The 16,108-nt window shown below is 36.8% G+C and overlaps 1 protein-coding gene across 14 annotated transcripts in view; it reads left to right on the forward strand.

The window, feature by feature from the left end:
- Positions 1-16,108, forward strand: part of LOC122793158 (transmembrane protease serine 11D-like) — a 971,710-nt gene that overhangs the window by 295,301 nt on the left and 660,301 nt on the right. The window lies entirely within an intron of this gene.

Raw genomic sequence — 16,108 nt, forward strand, 5'->3', positions numbered from 1 at the left:
TTTAATCCCATTTTGCTTCAGGAAGGATTTTTTTCTCAGTCTACATACTTCAGTTTTTATTGTTAGTCACCACAGGTAAGTCAATTATCACAATGGTGAAAAAAATGTATTTCAGTGGCAGCTATAGCTAAGATGAAAAAGACCCTGTTTTTTGTCTCATTAGTATGGCGTTGAATAGCACTGTAGCTAAAACAAGCAGTATCAGACCTGATGGCTGTAGTGTTCTCTCTAGTAGCCCTTGCTTCTCATTGGCAAAGACAATCTCACATAACACACACACACACACACACACACCCTACTATTCAACAAGCAAGCCCCCTCAGTCAATCACAGTCACAGAGACATTCACCCATTCACCCACATACACACTCTCAAACACACACACAAACACACACACACACACACACACACACACACACACACACACACACACACACACACACACACACACACACACACACCCTACTATTCAACAAGCAAGCCCCCTCAGTCATTCACAGTCACAGAGATATTCACCCATTCACCCACATACACACTCTCAAACACACACACACACATACACACACACACACACACACACACCTATCATTCAACATGCAAGCCCCCTACATAGAGACATTCGCCCATTCACCCACATGCACACTCAAACACACACACACACACACACACACACACACACACACACACACACACACACACACGCATGCAATTGCACACAAACACATGCAGGCACACGCAGACACAGCTTCCACAAAAAAATATTTCAGATATCCACACTATAGCATGGCTGCTTTGGGAGGTCATTATAACAGATCAAAACACTGAATAAAACTACTTCTACCTTGAGTATTAGACAAATATTAACTGAGCTTGCATCTACAGGTATCTGTATCAGTCAGAAAAGAATATTGAACACCTTAATTAAAGGGCAAGGGAGGACAGTCAAAAAGGAAAAAAGCAGGGGAAGGGAAAAGGGAATAGGAAGGAACAAAGGGGAAAAGGTGTAGGGAGGGAAAAGGAAGGGACAAACAGATACAAAGGTATCAAGCAGGGGAAAGGAAACAGAAAATAGACCAAAGAGAGAAAAGTCATACCAACCATTAAGCCAACTTACTTGATTCAAAAGGCTTAGGAAACATATTCTATGACCACCAAACTAATTTATGTATAAAACAGACAGATGGGTAATCAGGATGAACTCCTGAAAACATAGACCCAAATTTAACCAAACATCACAAAACTATAAGAGCGCAGGCCTAATACTAAGGGCTGAGTTCAGCCCAGGCTCTATATGAGCCCTAAGATTTAAAATCCACTTCAGTTCATTCAGTTCAAGAGCCCCTAACTGGAACATGTCACTTCAAAGAACTAAATATAAAAATTTCCTCCTTGGAACTGAAGAACTAACAAATAGTAAATCAGCAAGTGATTTAATCTCTCCATATAAAGAAACCATGAAAATACTTACCAGTTTATGTAGCACTGCAGTGCAATTCCTTCCTGTTTTTCATATAAAGATTTCTCCAAGAACTAACCCTTTGGAATAGTGTTTCTCTTTAGCTAATACTTTCTCCTTTATAACACTTTACTGACTTCTGTATGACACAGGCTGGGATTCAGAAAGACTGACTGCAGAAGGAGCCTTAACATGGCTATTTTCCTCCTTATGGTAAACCTTTCACATTGTTAGACTACCCTAACACTGAGGTTTTCTATTAGAGGGAGCCTCAGGGCAGATGGCAGTCTCACAGGCACAGCTGACTGATAATGTAGCAACTTGGGGGGGGGGGGGCAGATAAAGGTAAATAGTCATGTGATTTTCCCCTGAAGTGCATGTGGCTCCAGCTTTATACATGAAATGTCACTGCTGGAGGAAAACGTGAATGCCATCATACCTCTCAACTTCTTAGAGCAAGAAATCTGGACAAAGTAAAAATTAATGGGGGACAAAGGCCCCAAAACATGGGCAATTTAAAATATTGCTCTTTCAAACTTGGAAAGTTGATAGAATAATGGTTTCACAGAATTTACTGAAGGGTATGAAGACTGAAACTCAAATGTCTGACATTATTTTCTGACTTCAATCTTCAATGATTTGCAGGGATTTGTTAGAAAACCAGAATTTTGTGAAAAATGAAAAACAAATATAGGTTCATAGGTTTATACTAGGCTAATGGCCCTGGAGCCTTTACAAGCCTAGCCCATAGAAGTGCTCTGGCATTGTGTCGCCTGACATTAGTTCCCAGTGCCTCTGTCAAGTAGAGCCACTTTAGTGATTCCCGGGGTGAACGTTCTATTTCCCATCCACTCATCCAGATTTTTCTTGAAGAGAACCCGTGAGGTGCTCTACTTGACATATATGGGAAGTCTATTCCAGAGCACAGGCAGTCTCTGTGTTATGAACCTGTCCCTCCAGCATGTTTTGTTAATTGTGGTAATGAGGTTGAGGTCTCTGGAGCATGTGGTACGGATGGATTGGGATTCCTTTAGCTGTAACATTTTTAATAGAGCTAGGTTAGACATGACATTGTAAGTCAAGCAGAGATCGCCTCTTAGTACACGATATGAGACAGACAATAGATGGAGATTTTTGAATCTGTCCATGTAGAACATGTGTTTTAGGATCCTCTTCGTGAGGTACTTTTGTGGCCTTTCCAGCTGTTGCATGTGTCTAGTAAGGTACATGGCAAATGAGGCATTATACTCGATGATTGGCCTAATGAGTGAAGAGTAGAGAGCTATCATGACCTCTTTCTTCCTAGATGCAAAACCCTTGGTAATGAGATGTGTCACACAGAAGGACCTTCTGACCACAGTGGCAATGTGGTGGTCGAGGGAGAGATTGCTGTTAACCAGTGTCCACAGATCTCTTATAATGCCTTCAGTATTCAGTGGGCACCCATCCATGTGGTAATTAGTGGGAACTGAGTTTTTCCCCAAAGGGAATGACAATGCATTTTTTGGCATTAAGCTTAAGGCCATGGTTTCGAGAAGAGTCATTGGTCTCAGTGAAGCCCTTCTGTAGGATGTCTACATCACTTGGGGAGTTAATAATGGCTCCCAACTTGCACTCTTCTGTGAACATGTTCAGCCAGAGTCCCTCCATGTTGGCCTGGACTTCTGAGAAGTAGATGTCAAACAGGAGAGGACCCAGGACCGATCCCTGTGGGACTCCACTTGTGACTGGTCGGCAGTCTGACTTGGAGTCCACTACTTTCACACTGTGGGTTCTATCTGTGAGCCAATTTTCAACCCACCTAGTGATGTAGGAGTTGATGCCTAGTTTGGTGAATTTATCAATAATTCCTCAGTGGGGAATGGTATCAAAGGCCTTGGCCATATATATATATGTGTGTGTGTGTGTGTGTGTGTGTGTGTGTGTGTGTGTGTGTGTGTGTGTGTGTGTGTGTGTGTGTGTGTGTGTGTGTCTGTGTGTATCTATCTCTATCTTATCTATTTCTCTATCTATATATGGATGCCCAATACCAATCAAATGAACACACTGCCAACACCCCAGAGATCAATGTAACAATGTCAAATTAACAAATACCAACATGATCTATGTATGCTCCAGGGATTACCCAGGAGCAGACTAAACCAATGGGAAGTGATTTTTAAGGGGGGCAAAACTCCCTGTGCCCCTACACCCCCTGCTAATTATATGTACTTACTCTAAGATCAAATAATATTTCCTACCAGGGGATTATTTATCTCGCACACCTGTTAACCATCTATCTCCATCACCCAAACAGTTGTTGGCATTGTGTCCATTCGATCGAGTGTAGGACACACACAGATAGATAGATAGATAGATAGATAGATAGATAGATAGATAGATAGATAGATAGATAGATGATAGGTAGATAGATAATTCCACAGTAGATGCACAAAAATGAAAAAAGGCACCTGTCTTACATAGATATGCGTAAAAGCATACTTCAACATAAACAAAACTGGACTCTGAACAGATGTGATGTAACTCAATATTTTTGAAGCCATGATTTGAATTGCTATACTGGTCTGCAATAAAGATTTTTTTCTGAAGATTTATATTTCATTTCTGTAGCATGCTGGCTAACATCATTTCATCCATAATCATCTCATATTTCTGTCTTAGCCCTGGTGGCTAGGCCTTGAGCTGCTTGGAAGACTTCCAAGAAGGGTTCAAGTGGATGCAGATCTCTAGCTGGATAGTGTGGTGTCTTGTGCCATTGAAATTAGTGGTACTAAAGGTTCATTGCTGGTCCAAGTTTCCACTTGGGGTTCACATGCAGGCTATTACCCTTGGAAAATGGTGTCAAGCATCTTTAAACCATGGGTCTGGCTACCATACCTATGCTCTCAATAGTGGTGGCTGGTGGCTGCCAAACTACAGAACTTGTTACATTTATCTGTTTTTTATTTAGTGCTTGCCATGACTTTTCCAACTGATTTGGGCTATGGTTGGACTGTGAAATTTTCTTTGTTCCTTGTGTTGCCAGTTGTACCCCTGGGTTGATTATATCACTAACATCAGAATAGGTTGTCTGTATTAAATAAATGAGTGCTGTTAGGGCCTGGATGTACCATTTAAATTGCTAACATTGGTACTATTTAGCTGACATGGAAAAAAAACAATGCTACTAAAAGATGGGTGGTGTGTGGTCTGCTTGGTTTCAGGGATGGAATAAAGAGGACTGAATGGCTTGAGGAAGATATCACTGTTCACCAATTATGGTAATACAGAGAAGTTTAGCCATTCATCCATTTCCCAGTTTGTTTTATCAGTCTCTTTGCTAGTTTAGTTATGAGGCTAGGGTACTTCTAGTCTCTCCTAGCAGCAGGTTGTATTAAATTATCTTGGATGGGCATATTTTTGGCAACTATTTACATTTATTGAAGCCCAAGAGACTTTCCTGTTGTTCGCTGCTTTGCTACTACCCATCCTTTTTTTGGCATTGCCATGGACATTACTGACCATTTGTGAGTGTGGGTTTACGCTACTAAAAGTAAGATATATTACATAGTATTTTGAATTTACTGTTACCATCATCTTTTAGAATTCTGTAATTTATTTAGGTTGCTAATTTACTGTTGGCTAGGTAGTACCTGTATTTTTAACAATATTAGCAGGCACTCCTTTTTGTAACAATGTTTCACTGCTTGGTGAGATTTGCTCTTACCAAATTTGTTGCATATTTTATAGTTGCTACATTTAGACTTCATTAATTCTGTAGCATTGTTTCAGTTATGTTATTTTAGTAAAGTGCTTAAGAAATAAACAGTTTAACAAACTTGAACTTGAACTTCCATTGTAGAGATCCTTCTCTTACAATGAACTGGCTTTTCAGATTTGATTGTCTTTTGATATTGGAGATCATCCTAATCCCCTTCCAAGTGGGTCTACCTCTCCACAGGGAACTTAGTTCTTTTGTCATTGTCATTCACTTCTATGTCATGGACATATGTATTTTCTGCAGCATTAGCTATTGACCCCAGTTGAACTCAAGTCTGCTCCTAACAGATAGCTTCTCCCATTGCTTGCTCTTTTGCTTGATTTGCACTTGGCATTTTTTTTGGGGGGGGGGGGTAAGTGGCTTCTTTCCCAGGTGTTATAGTTCTATCTGCTGCTGTGAGAGTTATGCCTCTTCTTCCTAGACTTTCTGTAGGGCTCCACTGTCTTAGCTGGTAGAAGTATATACAACTAGCGCCTTCTAACTCGGTGGTTTACTGATTGGTATTCAAATCATCCTAACCACTTAACCTATTAAGGGGGGACCTTCAGTGTCTGATATAACAGATGAATCCTAACCACTTAACCTATTAAGGGGGGACCTTCAGTGTCTGATATAACAGATGAATCCTAACCACTTAACCTATTAAGGGGGGACCTTCAGTGTCTGATATAACAGATGAATCCTAACCACTTAACCTATTAAGGGGGGACCTTCAGTGTCTGATATAACAGATGAATCCTAACCACTTAACCTATTAAGGGGGGACCTTCAGTGTCTGATATAACAGATGAATCCTAACCACTTAACCTATTAAGGGGGGACCTTCAGTGTCTGATATAACAGATGAATCCTAACGACTTAACCTATTAAGGGGGGACCTTCAGTGTCTGATATAACAGATGAATCCTAACGACTTAACCTATTAAGGGGGGACCTTCAGTGTCTGATATAACAGATGAATCCTAACGACTTAACCTATTAAGGGGGGACCTTCAGTGTCTGATATAACAGATGAATGTTCACACTATCAGTTGATCTAGGAAGAACATGCTCCCTGGCAGGTAAAAGATTTCCTCACTCTCTCTTCAGGCTGATGCACGATCTCTCCAGCCAGCTTTGTCTGTTGGATTTTCCTGTAAATCAGGGAAGTATGTACAAGCAATGGGAGTGCTAAGTTTATATTACTGTTCTTCAAACCTGACTGTGCTTACTAATTGCTAGGTAGATAGAGAAAGAGTACACACATGTAATCAGTCAATATATATGGCATCATTGACACACTCATGTCCCCAGGCATAAGAATCTGCAAAAAAAAAAAAAAAACAACTGCTGATCAGTAAAGAGAACAGAGCCAATCACTGTTGCTGTCCTTCTGTGTCACACAGTCATACCTATGACCAATTTACAGTATCCAATCCACACTCTGCATGTCCTTGGAATGTAGGAGGAAACCAGAGCAACTGGATAAAACTCATGCAAACACAGGGAGGGCATGCAGACTCCACACAGAGTGCACCCCAGCCAAGTATGAAACAGGGGAACCTCTTGCTGTAAGGCAACAACACTATCCACTCTGCCACTGTGCTACCCCATATGCACACACACACACATATATATATATATATATATATATATATATATATATATATATATATACATAGATAGATCTCCATAGATATACATATAGATAGATATATGCATATATGTATGTGTGTGTGTGTGTGTGTGTGTGTGTGTGTGTGTGTGTGTGTATCCATATATATAAAATAGTGAGAGAGAGAAACAGAGAGAAATTGATGTAAATATATAGTTAGATTTACAAAGTTATATACAGTGCAGTGAGAGTGACTCGAGTTGTAGCTGCATTTTCAAGTTCTATCAGACATATTCATTAGGCAGTAGTAGACTGATGGAGTAGATCAAGATTTTTTTAGATCAGATGGTCCACTGTGTTGGTGATTACGTAAAGCATTATCATAAAAATGTTTTAGATGTGCACTGAATTTTGGGTAAGAAGGTCTCTTTTTTAAGATTGACAAGGATAGATTCCCATATTTTGTGGTCTAATAAGGAGAGATAATAGTCTGTGTATAGTGTTTAGTTTTAGGAGCCTGTAATGTAGGACCTGGGTGGATGTGATTTCTGAGGTTGTGTTGGTGTGTAGGTGTTTAGAAATTTGAGAACATAAGAGTAGGTCAGATCTTTGTTTGACTGGGAGCCATTTTACTTTTTATAGTTCTATGCAATGATGTTCATGCTTTGTGGAGAGTGTGGTGATCCTGCAGATATTGTTGAATCATTGTCCATATTCTTAAATACATAATATTCTATTAGTAGAAATTCATGTTCTATATGGGCTAGTAAAATGCCATCGCCTATTGCTGTTGTGGAGCATTTGTACAGAAAGGGGGAGGGGCGTTGGCCAGAACAGTTTGAGTTAATATTTTACATGCTGATATTTATGTGTAGGTTGAAGTTTAGGTAATGGGTCTAGCCAAACCCTAAGTATTTAAATGAAGAGCAATTTTATAGTATAGCATTATTGTCAACAACCATTAGTAATGGTGAATGGATTTTGTTTGTCTTTGGTTTGGTACCAAAGAGCATTGATTTGCTTTATTTTGAAACACCAGAGAAGTTTTGTTGTTGTTCATCCAGGTGATAAGAGTGGGAAAGTCAGCCTGCAATTCCTTCAAAAGGATTGTTAAGGTTTTATTAGATCAGAATACTGTGATGGTGTCAACATTCAGAAATGGGGAAAGGTGGGGTAGGTCAAAGGCTACTTTGTTTATGTACATGAAAAAGAATAGGAGAGCAGGAATGGAGCCTTGCAGTACTCTTTGTTTGATTTTTGGCTAGGCATGAGAAGGATGAGCTGACTTTTACATGTAAGTGGTGGTTAGAAACAGAGATGTGGAACCAGGTTTGTGCAGCTAGAGTAAAGTCACTGTCAACTATGCGGTTTAGTAGTAAGTTTATTTTTATTTATTTGTATATTTTTTTTGAACAGGTTAGTCTCAATAGCTAATGGCCTCTTCTCTGTAGAGACATGAGGAGGAATTCTTAGTAACTAGGAGAACTTTAGCCATAGCAACAGGGAACTTCCCCTACTCTTTGCTTCAGGAAGTACACAGGACAGCCTCCATTGGTTTTGTTTTTTTTTTGTTTTGTTTTGTTTTGTTTTTTTGTGATGCATATGAGCACTTATTGAGTTCTTGTGACAAAATGAAATGCTTTGTATTATGGAGAATGTGGATATACTGTTACAAATTGTGAAATGTTTGTAGCAAATGTAAACAGCCCTGGTTTTTTGGTATACTGCTCTCGAATTGTAAAACTAGAAGAGGAGCAATTGGGAGTACAAGTTCAAACTTGAGCTAATTATTTCAGACCAAGTGAGTATTAATGATATCATAGAAGTACCTGTGCAGAAACAACACAGGGCTATAGAAGAGGCTATGACTAAACATAAGGTTCTGATGATGAGGGTGATACCAAATGTTGTACTGTTATAACTGAAGCTATGGAGGCTGGTATTATGGAAGAAAAAGTAGGAAATCCAAATTCTATAGGGCAAAGGATTAGACAAAGGAAAAAGTAAACAGCACATAAAAACTGTCAAAAAGGAAAGTGATAACCTTCTTTTTTGCTATTTAAATGTTAACTTAGTTAATGATAAGCCCAGATATATATTGTGTCATTGCTCTGTTGCTCTGTTATACAAATCTTGCTTTAAGTTGTTGGATGTGAGAACAGATTATATGTGACTTCTACTGTTTTTTACGTATAAAATAAATTGTGTATACTCACCCACTACTAGTAGTGACAGTAAAGAGTGTTTTCATAAATTAGTATATGACATGGCAGCCAATATGAACATTATTCAGTATGGAAATTTTACTTGTCATTTACGAGAACCTAAATCCAAGAAGGATATAGATATTAAATGGCTGCGAGATGTGCTTGCATGTGGTAATCTAACATTAGGCAATCGCTGCAAGATGTGCTTGCATATGGTAATCAAACATTAGGCAATCGCTGCAAGATGTGCTTGCATATGGTAACATTAGGCAATCGCTGCAAGATGTGCTTGCATATGGTAATCTAACATTAGGCAATCGCTGCGAGATGTGCTTGCATGTGGTAATCTAACATTAGGCAATCGCTGCAAGATGTGCTTGCATGTGGTAATCTAACATTAGGCCCAGGTATAGGTCATGCTTATATATGAGGCAATCTTAAAACTGAAATTGATTCTTTTGCATGTTCTTCTTCAGTCTTTCATGTTACATACATTACACTGTTGGCAGTCCCTTTTACAGATCACTTGACCTTGTTATTTCATATCACTTACAATGGTAAGTAGATATATGAAGGGCAAGGAGCAGGAAAGCTAATGGGATAGATAATTGATACTGTTGAGTAGTGGTATGAAGATAACTTACTTTGGAACCAATATAGTACAATGATTCTGTTCTATGTCATTTGAACTTCATAGTGGATTATATATAAAGTTAAATATAGAAAATGTCTTAAAAAATTAGCACCTTATGTGAAAATGTTAGGAAAACACATTATTTGATTCAGGCCTTAGTAGCATGCAAACATTTGAGACATTATTGAATATGTTAAATTGTTAAATAAAGAAATAGTAGAATATGTGCTATATGAATTAAGATGTATTTATTCAAGTCAGTAGAAAATACATTTCACTGTCTTTAATGAAAAATAAATAAAAAAAAGATAACCATTTGATCCATTTTGTATAAAACATACAAGTAAGTTGTTTCATCTTAGGAAGTTGTTATATGTATACTTTTTAAACTGCATGCTTAGAAGCCATAATATCCAATTCTAAACTCCTAAATTAAAAAATAAAACATTTTTATTTGATTACCCTTTCTACTTTCTCCAAGACTTTTTGTTTTTTAATACCATGATGGGAATGGACCCCATTCCTAAGTCAGTGTGTGATTAAAGTTCATGAAATTAGTATTGTTTCAGTCTTTGATGTTAGCCAAAAGTGCTCTTTGCAGCACCCACAATGAGCCCAGAACTGACTCCTTCTGCAATACATATGGAGTTATATGTATTGGTAACATATCTAGATATGACTATAAATTATTTTTCATGAGACCCATCACTCCTTAAATTCTTTTTCATGAGACCCATTCCTCCTGCTACTATTGGAACTGTCTGGGTATCCTTCTTCCACATTACCATCATTTCCACCTCCATATCCTGGTATTTTATGACTTTTAATTTTCTCTGTGTGTAAGACACTGTAATCACTGTGTATAGCAATTTCGATGAGTAATGCTACTTTTGTTTTCTTTTCATGCACTACAATATCTGGTTTTCATGCATGTATTTTTTGAACTGTTGTTAACGAGTGATCCCATGTGATATAAACCTCATAATTTTCTATAATACCTTGTGGTTCAAGTTCCCAGTGCTTCTCAGCTACTTCAATATTACAATGTTTACACAATCCCCAGTGCAATAGTTTTGCCACATTAGTATGCCTTTTAGTATACCAGCCTTCTACCATTAGTATATCACACCCAACAACAAGATGTGTGACAGTTTCTAATTCTGTTTCACAACACCTGCATTTGTCAGTTTCTCTGACATGTTCAATGGACTTTGTAAACCTTTGTGTACGTAGTCCAATATCCACCAATATTAACCTTTCATCTTTTGGTTTAAATTCAGCTCTCCTTAACCATTTCTGAGTTAGATCCCGATCAACATGAGGATGTTCCAGGAGTTTTCACTACTTGAAACCATATTTATGCATTTTCCACATTTCTTGCCTTCTCATCTGATCCTTCACCTTATATTCTTTCTTTTGTTTTTTGGCCTGATTTTTATCTACTTCAGGTTTGATTTCCATTCCTGCTTGACACTGATATGCTTCTGCGATCTAAGTGGGGAAGTTATCTTAGACTTGTTCTCCTCATGTTTTAAAACTTTCACTATATTTGGATCTTGTGAAGACTGCAGATATGTATGCAGTCTTACAATTGCAGATCTATACATGTAATTAATTTCAAGGAGGCACATATCTCCTTCAGAATAGGGAACATATAATCTTGGTATACACTGATAAATCATTTGATAAGCATCAACCATTTTTCTTAATTTCCATTCCAACCAATTGAGTTCCCTTTGGAGCCAGTCAGTCACCCAAAACTGTAAATTAGAACAGGAAGAGTAAATTGGTTTATCGCTTGGAATTTGTTCCTAGCTGTCAGGGCTGTTTTCACCATTAACTTTTGTCTTCTAAAATACTCCTTACTATTATTCACATTTGTTCATGTGTTATTGTTGATCCCTTCATCAATTCCCAAATATTTATATACTCCCAAATGACATTCTTATATCATCTGAGAACGTTTTGACCACTTGCAGTTGTGCTTTCAGTTCCTCATATGATGAACTATACAGTTTTAAATCATCCACAAAAAAGATGAGACATCTTTACACTTTGTTGTTTTCTGGGAGCCAAATTGTAGCCATGATCTAATTTGTTAAGTAGGCAACTTAATGGATTAATAAGGACAAGACAAAAGGGCAATGGTGATAGAGAGTCACCCTGGAATTTCCCCCTTTGAATTTTTTTCCCTAGGATAATTATTTGTCTTTTGTCATGGCTTAACTGCAAAATGGTTTGACACTGTTTCATGGTCACTGTAATATAATTGATTAATGTAGGGTATCTTATACATTTCTAAGCACTCTTATCCATGAATGCGGGATGCTGTCAATTGCTTTTTTTGTAGTTTATCCATGCCATACTTAGATTCTTTCCCATTTTACAGTTCTCCATTATGACTTTAATTAACAACAAATGATCATTTGTTCCATATGACTTTCTTTTGTTACCCTTTTGTTCTATTCCAATGAGTGAGTTTTATTCTAAATGACTATAAACTCTATCAGAATCAGTTCCAGTGTATAGCTTATATATTGTCAGAAGGCAAGTTATTGGTTTATAGGTCTTAGGATATCTTGCAGGTTCATTCTTATGGAGGTGTATCATTGTTCCTGTTGTTAACCAGGTCATTGTCTTTTCAGGGCATGCATATAAATAGTTCTTACTCGTGGCTAAATATTTATGTAAATATGTTAATACTTTTAGCCAGAAGTTAGGTACTGTACCTGGGCCTGGGGTTTTCCATTTAGGAGCTTTTCTTAATTTTGTTTCAATTTCACTGGCTGTTATTTCATCCCATTTCATATCCTGTACATTTGAACTTCTTATTCTTTCTTTTATTTCTTCTGTCTATTCAGCTTCTTTTTATGTTCCACAGGATTGTCATAAATATTTCTCCAAAATATGTCTATTTCTTCTTTTTTGGTGGTGTTTGTATTCATTTTGCTTATTTTGTACTTTCCTTTATATGTATCTGTATATCTTCCAAGTTTTTCTGCCAGTGCTGTTATCTTTAATTTATGATCATTTGTTCCATATGACTTTCTTTTGTTACCCTTTTGTTCTATTCCAATGAGTGAGTTTTATTCTAAATGACTATAAACTCGATCAGAATCAGTTCCAGTGTATAGCTTACATATTGTCAGAAGGCAAGTTATTGGTTTATAGGTCTTAGGATATCTTGCAGGTTCATTCTTATGGAGGTGTATCATTTTCCTGTTGTTAACCAGGTCATTGTCTTTTCAGGGCATGCATATAAATAGTTCTTACTTGTGGCTAAATATTTATGTAAATATGTTAATACTTTTAGCCAGAAGTTAGGTACTGCACCTGGGCCTGGGGTTTTCCATTGAGGAGCTTTTCTTAATTTTGTTTCAATTTCACTGGCTGTTATTTCATCCCATTTCATATCCTGTACATTTGAACTTATTATTCTTTCTTTTATTTCTTCTGTCTATTCAGCTTCTTTTTATGTTCCACAGGATTGTCATAAATATTTCTCCAAAATGTGTCTATTTCTTCTTTTTTGGTGGTGTTTGTATTCCTGTTGCTTATTTTGTACTTTCCTTTACATGTATCTGTATATCTTCCAAGTTTTTCTGCCAGCGCTGATATCTTTAATTTATTATTTGCAATAGTATATGATAGATCCTGGTCTGTTCTGATAGTTCACTCTGCTTTTATCACATATGTCTTTCTAAATATTTTTGTTGATCTGTTTCCTCTTCTGTACTCTTCTAACAGTGAAACTTCTTGTCTTAATTGTTCTACAGTTTTCTATGTTGGATACTTCCATAATGGTATTTGATTTCTTCCCCTCTTTTCCCTTTCTGCCTTGTGTTTTTGTGGTAAGACTATCTATTATTAATTTAGCTGAACAGAAAGTAATGTGTCCTATTTACTTCTGTTAAATTGCATAAATTACTATAAACAGTCTTGATTACTGTGTTCATTTGTTTAACTTCTAACATTTTGCGTCTTACTGACTTTCTGTAGTCTATTTCCTTCATAGATCTTAATATGTTTATCCATCTCTAATAAATCAAGCAACTATTCCCTTAAATCATTTTCTTCTAAACTAAAGGCACATTCTTTGTTCCATGTTTCCTCCAGTCATTCTCCAGAAAGTCCCAGAACATATTTCTGTACCATATGTTCCCTGTGTCAGCCTTCACTTTATAGGTAATCCATAACATCAGTTCTATTTCTTTAACTTCTCCATTACTAATTCTCTTTTCTACTCCCCCTTTTGTTTTCTTATTTTTTGCATTGTAAAATGTTTCATATCCAGATGCCTTTACCTGTATTTCTCTTCAAATATCTTTGGTGCTGCTTTTTTGTATTGATTAGTTTTGCTTTCTCCTGCAAATATTGCACCATATTAAATCACTTTTTTTTTGTCATGTCCATATTTCTTCTTCAAATGTCTCCTACGCCTCCTGTTTCTCCTTAATTTGGGGACTCATTGTTCCATCATGTTGTGACATAACTTGTTTTAGACTTTCTACAGTAAATGCGTCACTTTTCAGGTATTCCGTAAGTCCAGCTTCTAATTTTTAACTTCTGCTTTACTAATCTTTTGTTCTATGTTCTCCCTGTGTGATCTTATTTTTTTGCATTGTTAAATTTTTCATATCTGGGTGCCTTTGCCTGTATTTCTCTTTGAATATCTTTGGAGCTGCTTTTTTTGTACTGATTATTTTGGCTTTCTACTTTGCAAACTATTGCACCATATCAGATCTCTCTTTCTTTCTCATGTCTGCATTTCTTTTTTATACTTTTTGAAAATCTATAGATTTTGTTATTTATATTTTCACAGTTCCTCGGTTGCTTTTTTTCAAAAACGACCAAGGTTTTGTGGTTAATATAATGTTTTTCATGGATCTGTTGTATTAATGAACACAAAGTGGCATTTGAAGCTTTTGACAGTTTTTTCTTCTGCAAGTTTTTTTTTTGTGATCTTTATGGAACTTGTTTGTTATTTCAGTTTTGTGGGGGGTTTTTTTGGACTAGCAATTTATTCTACAATGGGAGGGGGGCATCTTCCCCCTGAGCCTGGCCTTACCCCATTGTAGGAATGTTTCTGTGACTTGGGGATTCTATACTGTCATTTTTACCAATCCGAGCATCAGTGCACATACTAGGATCAGACACTTTTTATCATGGGACTTCTGCACCCAGCTGTCTTTTTTTATTTTTTAACCTACTTCTTCAATGACATATATATTTTATAAATACAGTCTATATATCACCGTTGTCTTGGTGAAATTTTGTAAAAACATTGTCCACCTCATGAAGGTGCTTATCAAGACTTGAGGATAAATTCAATTCCAGCAATAATATTCTCATTTGCTTTCTGATATCATCTCTTCATTCCAATATTTCCATTTTATTTGAAAGTAAGAGCACCTTTATTAAGGAATAGACTCCCATTTAACATTAGAAAAGAAAGAAATCTGAACGTATTTAAAAAAAATTTGAATAAATGGGTTGGAGAAAAAGTTTATGATCCTGGGATTCAGGAACTGACACTCCTAGATGTTTTTTTTAGACGTGAACATCATATCTAATTCTTAAGAACTTACAAACTTAGGTACAACCTCCTGTCCTGCAAGCAACATGGATTCTGGTCAGGTCACAGGATGATAATTGCCATTTGGACCCTCACAGACAAAATACTCATAGGAATGGAGTTTCAAGTGCAGTTTAAAAGTAAAATTAAAAAAAAATCTCTTTTTTTAACTAAGACATGAGTGCTGTAGTACTGTAAAGAACATTTGTAGCAAGCAGTTTGCTGTAGTTTAATAGAAGATTTTTTAAAAATAAAACATCAGTGTTGTAGTGCTCTGTGCAGGCAGGGTATAAAATGTCACAATTGTTTGCTACATTTATAGCCAGCAGTTTACTATGGTTTAAAAGAAGAAATTATTTTGTTAGGGAAATGTGTGGAAAGGAGGGCTGAAAGAAGGGTCAAGGGCAGGCCACAGAAATGAGATCTGAATGGCTGGGCAGGAGTGAAGCATGTGTCCCAGAAGAAGGAATAGGTTGGGGGTCATCAATCTAACTGAAATAATCCAGTTCCAATGCAGAGATCGTTTTATTATAGTAAAGTGTTTTTGTTGTTGTTTTTTATTATTATTACAGTAAAGTGTTGGGGGGCATGGACCTAATTGTAAAAAGCCAATGTTTCAATCAGCTTATTACAGGAAATGTTTTTTTTTTCTTTTTGTCTTTTTTTTTCTTTAACTCTTCACGTGAAAAGCTAAGGGGGTAGATTGTTAGTTTGTGGAACCGGCACAGAGCACTGGTTGAGCCAGCTATGTGTCTATGTCCAGGTTAAAATATTTTACATTTTTCTTTAATAAGCTGTGCAGATAGAAAAACAGCCTTTGCAGAATCACTTTTTTTTGTGGTTCCATTAACTTGTCATATCCCTTCTAAAAGAGATGCAGTA

This window comes from Protopterus annectens, chromosome 2.part0, assembly GCF_019279795.1.
Source record: "Protopterus annectens isolate FY-2018-M chromosome 2.part0, PAN1.0, whole genome shotgun sequence".
NCBI lineage: Eukaryota > Metazoa > Chordata > Ceratodontiformes > Protopteridae > Protopterus > Protopterus annectens.